Genomic DNA, 10,278 nt, shown 5'->3' on the forward strand with positions numbered 1-10,278 from the left:
AGAAAGAAAGAAAGAAAGAAAGAAAGAAAGAAAGAAAGAAAGAAAGATAGATAGATAGATCTAGCTGTGGTCTTTACTTGTCTGTACTGTTATCCTGCCCCTGATAATGGACTCTGAGAGCAAAGGGGCAGCTGCATCAGGATGAGCAGGAAATATACACACAGTGCCTTGGTTTGTACCAAAGGAGGCATCATAGTCCACAGAGCCTAGTGGTTGCAGTCTTACTGACAGCCCTCTCAAACTGACCCTGTGTGTCGTGTAACTTGCTTAACTATTTCAGTCCTTACTCCACACTCAGGTACTACTCACCCCTGCTGGCAGGCTCTGACACTTTGGTGCCTGTACCAGGAACCTGAGATAGGAAGAAGCAGTGAAAGACACCAGGGTGTTGGTGATATTGGATCATAAACTAAAGAAAAGAGGTGCTGTGAGTAAAATTCGAGAGTAAAAATAAGACAAGGCAGTAGTGTCATGTTTTGTTTTGTTTTTTGTGTGGTCTTTAATTAGAGACAGTTTGGATCTGTGCCATGACACAAAGAAAGTGAAACTTTCAGTATTAGAGAGAGAAAGTAAAGACAAACAGGAGGCTTCAGGACAAAATAAGACTATACCATTGGCTCCTCCCAAAGAGTTATATGACTCCTCTGATGACAATAACTCCTTGTTAGGAGAAGACTTTGAGGAAGACTGAGATCCTTATGGGGTTGCAGAGAGGGAGGATGCTGAGAGATATCCTCCTATTCAGGCTATGAATGTTAAAAAAAAAAAAAAAAAAAAAAAAACTTGATCCTTGGCAAAAAGTTGACATGGGACTTGGAAAAAATAAACAGAAAAATTTGAAAATTCAATGAGGCTCAATATCCCAATCCAACTTCCTCGATTGCTGGATTGGACCCTCCTCTTGGGATGGCAACAGTTGCTATAGGTCAAAAGACAACTGGGCCTTTTCCTTTGTCCACTGGGTGATAAACTGTATTCCCTTTACAAGCTTCTTTACAACAAACTATGCAGAAAGGGCAAGATATAACTGAGTTTTATGGCGCCCCAATTATAAAGCAAACTAATGGACAGGGTAATATGTTGAGAGTCCATGCTCCTATACCTTTTAAACAAGTAAAAGAATTGAAAACTACATGCTTTCAATATGGTCCTACAGTGCCTTTTACTCAAGCTCTGTTAGAGTTCTTATTTACTGAGGCACTCTGCATAGGGGAGTGGAAAAAATTAGCAAGAGTATGTTTATCATGAAGACATTATTTATTATGGAAGTCAGAATTTGCTGAGCTGTGTCAAGCTACAGCTAAAATCACTCGAGGAAAAAAAAGGCAGCTTATCAGTTTCTCCTGTAAGAAAGCTAATAGTTAATTCTGCTACAAAGCCTCTGTGGTCATAAAAAATTGGATTTAACAAATAGCAAAGTGTTTTATCTGTTTGTTTTGAATGCACAAGTTTACCATGTTCTGTATATCTTAGTTATAGATTATTGGTCATTGGGTATGTTTAAAATTTGTAAGGGGGAGGTGAGCAAAGAGCAGGCCAATCAGTTTATGTCAGAGGCAGTCCCTTTTCCCATTACTATGTAACCCATTTGGATGCTGGGCTGCCATGGGCTACATCTGTGCACAGATTCTAGGTTATCTCCATGCCTGGTACTTGCTTGGAGTATGAGTCTCTGGGAAGACCCCTGAGTTCAAATTTTCTGGTTTTGTAGAACTCTATGTGTCCTCCAGTAGGTGTCAGAGAGTTTTCAGATGGGAAAGAAAAAATGTTTCATATCGAAATGTTTTCTAAGTCCTATTTTTCCCTGTCCTTTTGGTGTTGTTGTTCTTTATCACCAAATACAACATTTATTCTAAGCAAATGTATGTTTGTGAGTGGAAAAATGATTCTGAACATTGATGATATTTTGTGCAATAGAAGCTCAATAAATTGTTTGAAGTGAAAAAAAATTTGTAACATAAAGTCAACTTAAACTTAAAATCTAGAATTGGAACCATTCTAAACAATAAATGAATGTAACTCATATCCCAGAATTTGGAAAACTAAAATATGTTCATTTAACAATTGATACTTTTTCAGGATTTATCATGGCAATTCCCTTAGCAGGAGAAGCCACCAGACATGTTATGAGTCATTGCTTAAAATGTTTTGCTACTATCCCCCCACCCATCATGCTCCACAAGCACCAAATATATCTTGGCTCAGGGGTCTTTTCTGAGATGGATTCTCCAAACAAGGACCATGCATGGATATAACCTAGAACACCTGCTCAGACGTAGCCCATGGCAGCTCAGTATCCAAGTGGGTACCCTAGTAAGGGGAACAGGGTCAGTCTCTGACAGGAACTCAGTGGTGGGCTCTTTTACCTCCCCCTCCCAGAAGGAAGAGTAGCCTTGGTAGGCCACAGAGGAGGACATTGCAGTCAGTCCTGATGAGACCTGATAAACTAGGGTCAGATGGAAGGGGAGGAGGACCTTCTCTATCAGTGGACTTAGAGAAGATGAGGGAGGGAGGGTGGGATTGGGAGGGAATGAGGAAGGGGCTACAGCTGGGATACGAAGTAAACAGCCTGTAATTAATATAAAAAATAAAAATTATATAAAAAGGTTGTGCTATAATTGGTATTCCTTCCATTATAAAGACTGATAATGGTTCTGGATGTACAAGTCAAGCTTTTCAGTGTTTTTGAGCACAAATAAATATAAGTCGTAAAACCGGTATTCCATATAATCCTCAAGGGCAAGGAATTGTTGAGCATGCTCATGAATCTCTTAAGAACCAATTGCAAAAAATAAAAATGGGGGAGTTATATTCCCAAACACCACAGAATTATCTTAATCTATCTTTTTCTTCTAACAGGTTTAGTGTGTTTTGGCTTTATATTTAGGTCTTTGATCCACTTGGACTTCAGTTTTGTGCAGGGTGATAAGTATGGATATATTTGCATTTTTCTACAGGTAGACATCCAGTTAGACCAGCACTATTTGCTGAAGATGTTGTCTTTTTTCCATTGAATGGTTTTGACTTCTTTGTCAAAAATCAGGTATCCATAAGTGTGTGGATTTATTTCAGGGTCTTTTATTCTATTCTGTTCTTCCACCAGTCAGTTTCTGTGGCAGCCTATGGGAGTTCAGTGTCCACTTGGTTTTCATAATAATGGGAACAGGCACTGTCTCGAACATGAACTGATTGACCTGCTCTTTGATCACCTCCCCCGAGGGGGGAGCAGCCTTACCAGGCCAAAGAGGAAGACAATTCAACCACTACTGATGAGACCTGATAGACTAGGTTCGGAAGGAAAGAGAGGAGAACCTCCCCTATCAGTGGACTTGGGGAGGGACATGGGTGGAGAAGGGGGAAGGAAGGTGGGATTGGGAGGAGAAGAGGGAGGGAACTACAGGGGGGATACAAAGTGAGTAAACTGTAATTAATAAAATAAATAACTCTTCTGTTTTTATGTTTTGTTCGAGAGATGTATTGATTCTTTCAATTGTATCTTCAACGCCTGAGACTTTCTCCTCCATCTCTAGTATTCTGTTGGTGATGCTTACTTCTTAAGTTCCTGATCTCTTTTCTAAGTCTTCCATCTCCACTGTTTTCTCAATTTGTGTTTTATTTACTAATCCTAATATTATTTTCAGGTCTTAAACACTTTTATTCATTTCCTTCACCTGTTTGATTGTGGTTTCCTCTTTGTTCTTGATGACCTCTATTTGTTTTACTGTATTTTTCCTGTATTTCTTGGAGAGATTTGTTTGTTTCTTCTTTATGTGCCTATAATAACTGCATAAGCATAGATCTTTGGTCATTTTTCTGTATTTCAGAGGCATTATAATATCCATTGTCTTGTGGGGAGCCATGGTGTCCTGGGTTTTGTTGATTTTGTTCTTACCCTGGGCTTTAACCATGTGGTTGTCCATAACCTTTGCTGTTTGTTCCTTGGACCTGGGCTGAACACTGGATGCACCCATCTCTGGAGTCTGGAGTAGTCTTCAGCATAATGAGAAAGGTCCAGGGGAACAGGAATGGATGCTTTAAAAACTTTTTAAAGGGGGGGGGGCAAGATGGCGGTGCTAGAAGAACACTGCATCTGAGGAGCAGGACAACATTTTCCATACAGCGACCTAGAGACTGAACTCTGAGCCCTAAAACAACAGCAATCATGTTTCCCAAGTGAGATGAAACCTCCACGGCATGGGAATCAGTCGGGTCCACTCTCAGGCCACCCGGCCAGAACCCTGAAGAGATCCCGGGTAGCACAGGCACTAGGTCACAGGACCAGAGCCACACGCCTGTGTGCCCGAATCACCTTCCCAGGCTGAACAGTGGGCACAAAAACAGCAGAGGCAGGGAATCCGAGTCGTGAGAAAACCCCACAGGGAAGGAAAGTAGCAGGACTGGCCATGGGTCACCCAGTCTTTCCCTGAAAAAAGTCTCGCAAAGACTTTATGTTGAGATCAAAGACCTCAACATAAAACCAGACACATTAAATCAGTTAGAAAAAAAGTGGGGAATACCCTTGAACTCATTGGCACAGGAGACAACTTCCTGAACAGAACACCAACAGCAAAGGCTCTAAGAGAAACAATCAATAAATGGGACCTCATGAAAACGAAAAGCTTCTGTAAAGCAAAAGACACCGTCATCAAAACAAAACGACTGCCTACAGATTGGGAAAGAATTTTCACCAACCCTTTATCTGACAGAGGACTCATATCCAGTATATGAGTACATATATAAAGAACTAAAGAAGCTGAAAAATAGCAAACCAAGTAATCTAATTAAAAAATGGGGAACAGAGCTAAGAGAGAATTCTCTGTAGAGGAATATCAAATGGCAGAGAAACACTTAAAGAAATGCTCAACCTCATTAAGTGATTAGGGAAATGCAAATCAAAATGACCCTGAGATTTCACCTTACACCCATCAGCAATGGCCAAGATGAAAAACTCAAGTGACAACACATGCTGGAGAGGTTGTGGAGAAAAAGGAACCCTCCTCCATTCCCTCCATTGGGAATGTAAACTGGTACAACCACTTTGGAAGTCAATCTGGCACTTTCTCAGACAACTAGGAATAGTGCTTCCTCAAGATCCAGCTATACCATTCCTAGGCATATATCCAAAAGAGGCTCAAGTACACAATAAGAACATTTGCTCAACCATGTTTGTAGCAGCTTTATTTGTAATAGCCAGAAGCTGGAAACAGCCCAGATACCCCTCAACTGAAGAATGGATGCAGAAATTGTGGTATATCTACACAATGGAGTATTACTCAGCGACAAAAAATAAGGAAATGAAATTTGCAGGTAAATGGTGGGACCTAGAAAGGATCATCCTGAGTGAGCTGTCCCAGAAGCAGTATATACACAGTATATACTCACTAATATAGACATATAACATAGGATAAACCTCCTAAAAACTGTACATCTAAAGAAACTAATCAAGAGAGAGAACCCTGACTAAAACGCTCAATCTGCATCCTGAAAGGCAAAGAGGTCAGACATCAGAAGAAGAAGAAAACAGGAAACCACCTAGGAACCTGCCACAGAGGGCCTCTGAAAGCCTCTGCCCTGCAGACTATCAAAGCAGATGCTGAGACTTATGGCCAACTGTTGGGCAGAGTGCATGGAATCTTATGTAAAAAGTGAGTAATAGTAAGAGCTGGAGAGGATAGGAACCACACAAGGAGAGCAACAGAACCAGAAAATTTGAACACAGGGAATTTCCCAGAAACTCATACTCCAACCAAGGACTATTCATGGAGATAACCTAGAACCCCTGCACAGATGTAGCACATGACAGTTCAGTGTCCAAGTGGGTTACATAATAATGGGAAGAGGGACTGCCTCTGACATAATCTGATTGGCCTGCTCTTTGATCACCTCCCCCTGAGGGGGGAGCAGCCTTACCATGCCACAGAAGAGGACAATGCAGCCACTTTTGATGAGATCTGATAGACTAAGATCAGAAGGAAAGACAAGAGGACCTCCCCTATCAGTGGACTTGGGGAGGAGCATGCGTGAAGAGGAGGAGGAAGGGTGTGATCTTTAGGGGAGGTGGGATGGACTTATGGAGGAGATACAAAGTGAATAAAGTGCAATTAATAATAACAAATAAAAAATTTTTTAAAGGCTAAAGATGAAAAGTTCTGGTAAAAAGACTTGAAGAAAGGAGGACCTTTGCAAAATGTTGTTATTAAAGATAAAGTAGTGTACAATGTCTATGAAAAACAAATGGGGGTTCCAAGATTGTGGTGATCAGTGTGTACCATATCTTAATGGCAGAAGATCAAGGACTGTGAAACTGCTGAATAAACAGGTAGCTGGATCCAAATTACTGACTTTTGTGCTTCCTAGACTGGAGGGGACATCCAACGAGTTGGGAATGATTAGATCCAGGACCTCTCAAGGTGTTCTCTTGGGTTCAGAAGTCACTGAACTATGAGCCCCCTGTGCTTTTCACGTACTTGCAAGAGTACAGGCCCTCAGGTCCAGGGGAGCCTGGACCCTTCTCTCCAGAAGCCATACATCAGTCTCCTCCCACTCTGTTGAGGGTAGCATCTAGATTTCTGGGAGAGCAGCATAACCTCCAAATCTTCAAGATGGACAATAAAGTCGTACAGATCTTAGATTCAAAGCAGCAGAGCTCAGATGAATCTGTGTTCCAGAAACAGTGTCTTGCAGGCTTGTACCTGCAGCTCAGCTGCCTTCTAAGACATTAGCACCCCTTGTCATTCAAGGTACCGCTGCCCATGCCCTTGCCTTTCAAGGCACCAGCACCCATGACCCTGCCATTCAAGGCACCTGCACCCGCACCCCCCCATAAGGTGATATCTTGCCTTAGATTTTGTTTGCATTTCCATAACAATTGGTGATATTTTATAATTTTTACAGAAATTTGGTGTCAATTTGCGTATCTTTTCTTGATAAATATCCTGTTTATATCTATTGTCCAGTTTAATTAGGCTATTTGTTTGGTGAAGTTTTTTATAGCTTTGTTTTTGCTATTGGAATTTTTGATGCTGCATATATACTGTAAATATCACCTTCTTGTCAGCTTTGTATTTTGCACATAATTTCTTTTTATAGGCTTTATCTTCACTCCTTCCGTTGTGTCTCCCATTGAACAGAGTTTTCTTCTTTAATCTGTTATACTCCCATTCATTAATTTTTGCTTTTGATTCATATTCAAACAAATAATAGTGTTTCCCTTATGTTTTCTTACAGAAGTTTTTTACTTATAGGAATTATTTCTTTAAATTTTAAATGTAATTTCAGGCGAAAACTGGTGACAGATATAGGTCTTTTGCATATGGACATATGCCATTTATTTAAAATACTGTGTTGGGCCAGCAAGATTGATTTGTGTGTGATACTTACTGCATTTTTATGCATATCTTGCCATGTTGTTCATTGTGTTTCATAGCTGGTTTTGCTGAACACAAATTTTTAACTGCTTTCAGGTCAAATATAGCTTGAATCATCTGAGTCCTCTGTTCTAAGGGTGTGGTGTCTTCAACGTTAAGGGCTCACGTTCAACCGTTAACAGGCAAAACAAGGCCTACCTTGATAATGTATATTATTTTGGGAGACACTTGAACTACCCAGACTAATCCTTTAAAAGAAAGGTTTCTCCTAACTTGTACTGGTGTTTTTGTTAGTCTACAATTCTTGTAACATTGTCAACCAAAGCAGCTTAACTTCCCTTAACACACACACACACACACACTCACACACACACATGTATTGGGTATACATTAGGTAAATATAAAATAATGATTCCTTTAGGCTTTATCAAATAACCTTGAAATTATATGTCTTCTGTACCCCCATCTTCTTCTGTTATTGCCAATCCTCTTCCCCAGTTGAAGCACTCTCCCTATTTTTCCATTTTCCATTTCATATCACATCTGTACTGATATTCCCTCCAAAGCTCCCCTACATCCTATTGCCCCTTTACACTCTCCTTTTTTTTAGGTTACTTTATGTTGTATATTAACATCTGAGTATTTGTAGCTGAGAAACACAAGTGAGAGAGATCCTGTAGCCTTTATCTTTCTGGGTCTGTTTTTTGTTTGTTTGTTTGTTTGTTTGTTTTTTTCTTTTTTCTTGCTATCTTTACCATTGCCTGATTTTCTTGAACTTTTGGCAATTTAATTAGTATGTTGAAGGAAAATATTTTTGATAAAATAAAATTGGAACCCTTTAGGCATAGTAGGTGTAAGTGTTTGAATATCTCCAAAGATATTGAAAGTCTGCTTTTTCTGTTGTTAAATTGATTGTATGTCCTTTCTCTATATTCATCTTCTTTCAGAACACCTGTAATATATTTGTTCACTTAATGTTTCTTCATATGTTTCTTAGGGATTTTTCTATGGTCTCAACTATTTTTATTTAAATTCAGAAATTTGTTCTCTTTGAAGTAACTTATTGCTCTAGATTCTTGTTTTCTTTAGCTCGCAGAACCTTTCAGCCCCACAATTTATTTCTTTTGAATAATTTCTATACTTCTTGAATTTTCAATCAGATGACAGCTTATTTTTCCAGTATTGTTGATCTGTCTACACTATGTTCCATCTCACTGAGCTGTCTTCAAATTATTATTTTGCATTACTAGAAATTTATTTCTCTGGGGGAGGGGAAGTTTGTCAACAAAGAACAATGGTTTTCCTTTGTAAGAACCTTATTTCTAACATGTGCTGTGTATCTCTACATTGTGCATCTTGGAAGTTGTCTCTTCCTATTTTATATAGTGGCATTCACAGTGAAATATTTTCCTCTAAAGTTTTGTCCTTTTGTGTCTATTGAGTAGACTACAAAGCGCAGTCTCTATATATTTTCTTATGCTGTAGTAAATGTCTTAATGCTAGCATGCATCTCTGTGGTTGTGGCTACAAAGACCTTTTGGAATAATTTCATTCATTATAACACATACATCTAATTTTAGGCAAATTTGATATTGGTTCTGGACATGTCTACTGTGGACAGACATGCAGGTTATATATCATTGCCTGCAAGACATGTTGGGGTAGGACTTCACTAGTAAGTACTGGACATGTAGCTAAATGAAAGAGCTTTTTAAAAGCTAAAGCACAGCAGCAAATCTGATAGCCATGGTATGCTGTTCCTGCCAATAAGACCTGATTACCTATCATTAACCTTGGGTTGGGATCTTATAAACTATACTACCATATCAATTATTTGAGTCTGAGGGTTGACAGATACCAGGACCATTTCTGCAGGTCTAGTAAGATGGACTATAACATGGCTACCTGCTGTGACAAAACAATATTCAATATCAGATGGCCTCATATGACTGGATAACTCAGGGAGGTCACATTTAGTGTGATATGTTGTCACAGTAATGAAGATGGAGTGCATACCTGCTTCTATGGAGTCACAAACATTCTAATTGAGCTGTGCAGAAATAGGGGATCACGTATGGCAACAAGAACAGGGCAATCCTGATGGTCGTGGGTGGGCTGGACACAATAAATAAGGAATATAGTAACTTTCAGCTTCTAGAGTGATGTTTATCAACCTGTGGGCCATAATCCCTTTGGGAAATAGAATGATGCTTTCACAGGGGTCACCTAAAACAGTTAGAAAACACATATACTCACATTATGAGACACAGCAGTAGCAAAATTATAGTTATGAAGTAACAGCAAAAATAGTTTTATGGCTGGGGTTTACCACAACATAACTGTATTAAAGGGTCACAGCATTAGGAAGGCAGAGAACCACTGTTCTACAGATTTTGAATGGGGAGGGGTATAAATGCAGTCTATGCACTGAATTGGTTAGAAAAATAGCACAAGGTGAATTCCCTTTTTTTTTTTTTTTTCCCTGGAGTAAATTCAATGTTCCTCACTACCTGCACTACCTGCCAATTTCCATATCTGGGCCTAGAGCAGTGCAGGATTCTTCAGCAAAAAAATAGTTTTGAAATCCAGGTATTAGTGACAATTGTTAGAAACGCATTATTTACAGTTTATTTGCCATGGGTAGTCAATACAATCTGCATTGCTCCCTTCTTAATAAAATGATTTGTGTTAAATGTTTACAGGTCCATTTTATTCTCACACTCAAGGACTCTTTGCCAAATATTTTATGCTCTTTTGTTTTGTCTTGTTTTCTTTTGGGGGGAAGTAAGTAGTAGACCCATCATAAACCACATTCCTGCTCATGCTTCATGGCTGTGTTTCAAACACAAGAGTTTGCATAACAACCACTGTTGTTTTAAATATAAATTTGTTATTTGTTTGGGACAGGATC

This window comes from Psammomys obesus, unplaced genomic scaffold (assembly GCF_907164565.1).
Source record: "Psammomys obesus unplaced genomic scaffold, mPsaObe1.curated_primary_1811, whole genome shotgun sequence".
NCBI lineage: Eukaryota > Metazoa > Chordata > Mammalia > Rodentia > Muridae > Psammomys > Psammomys obesus.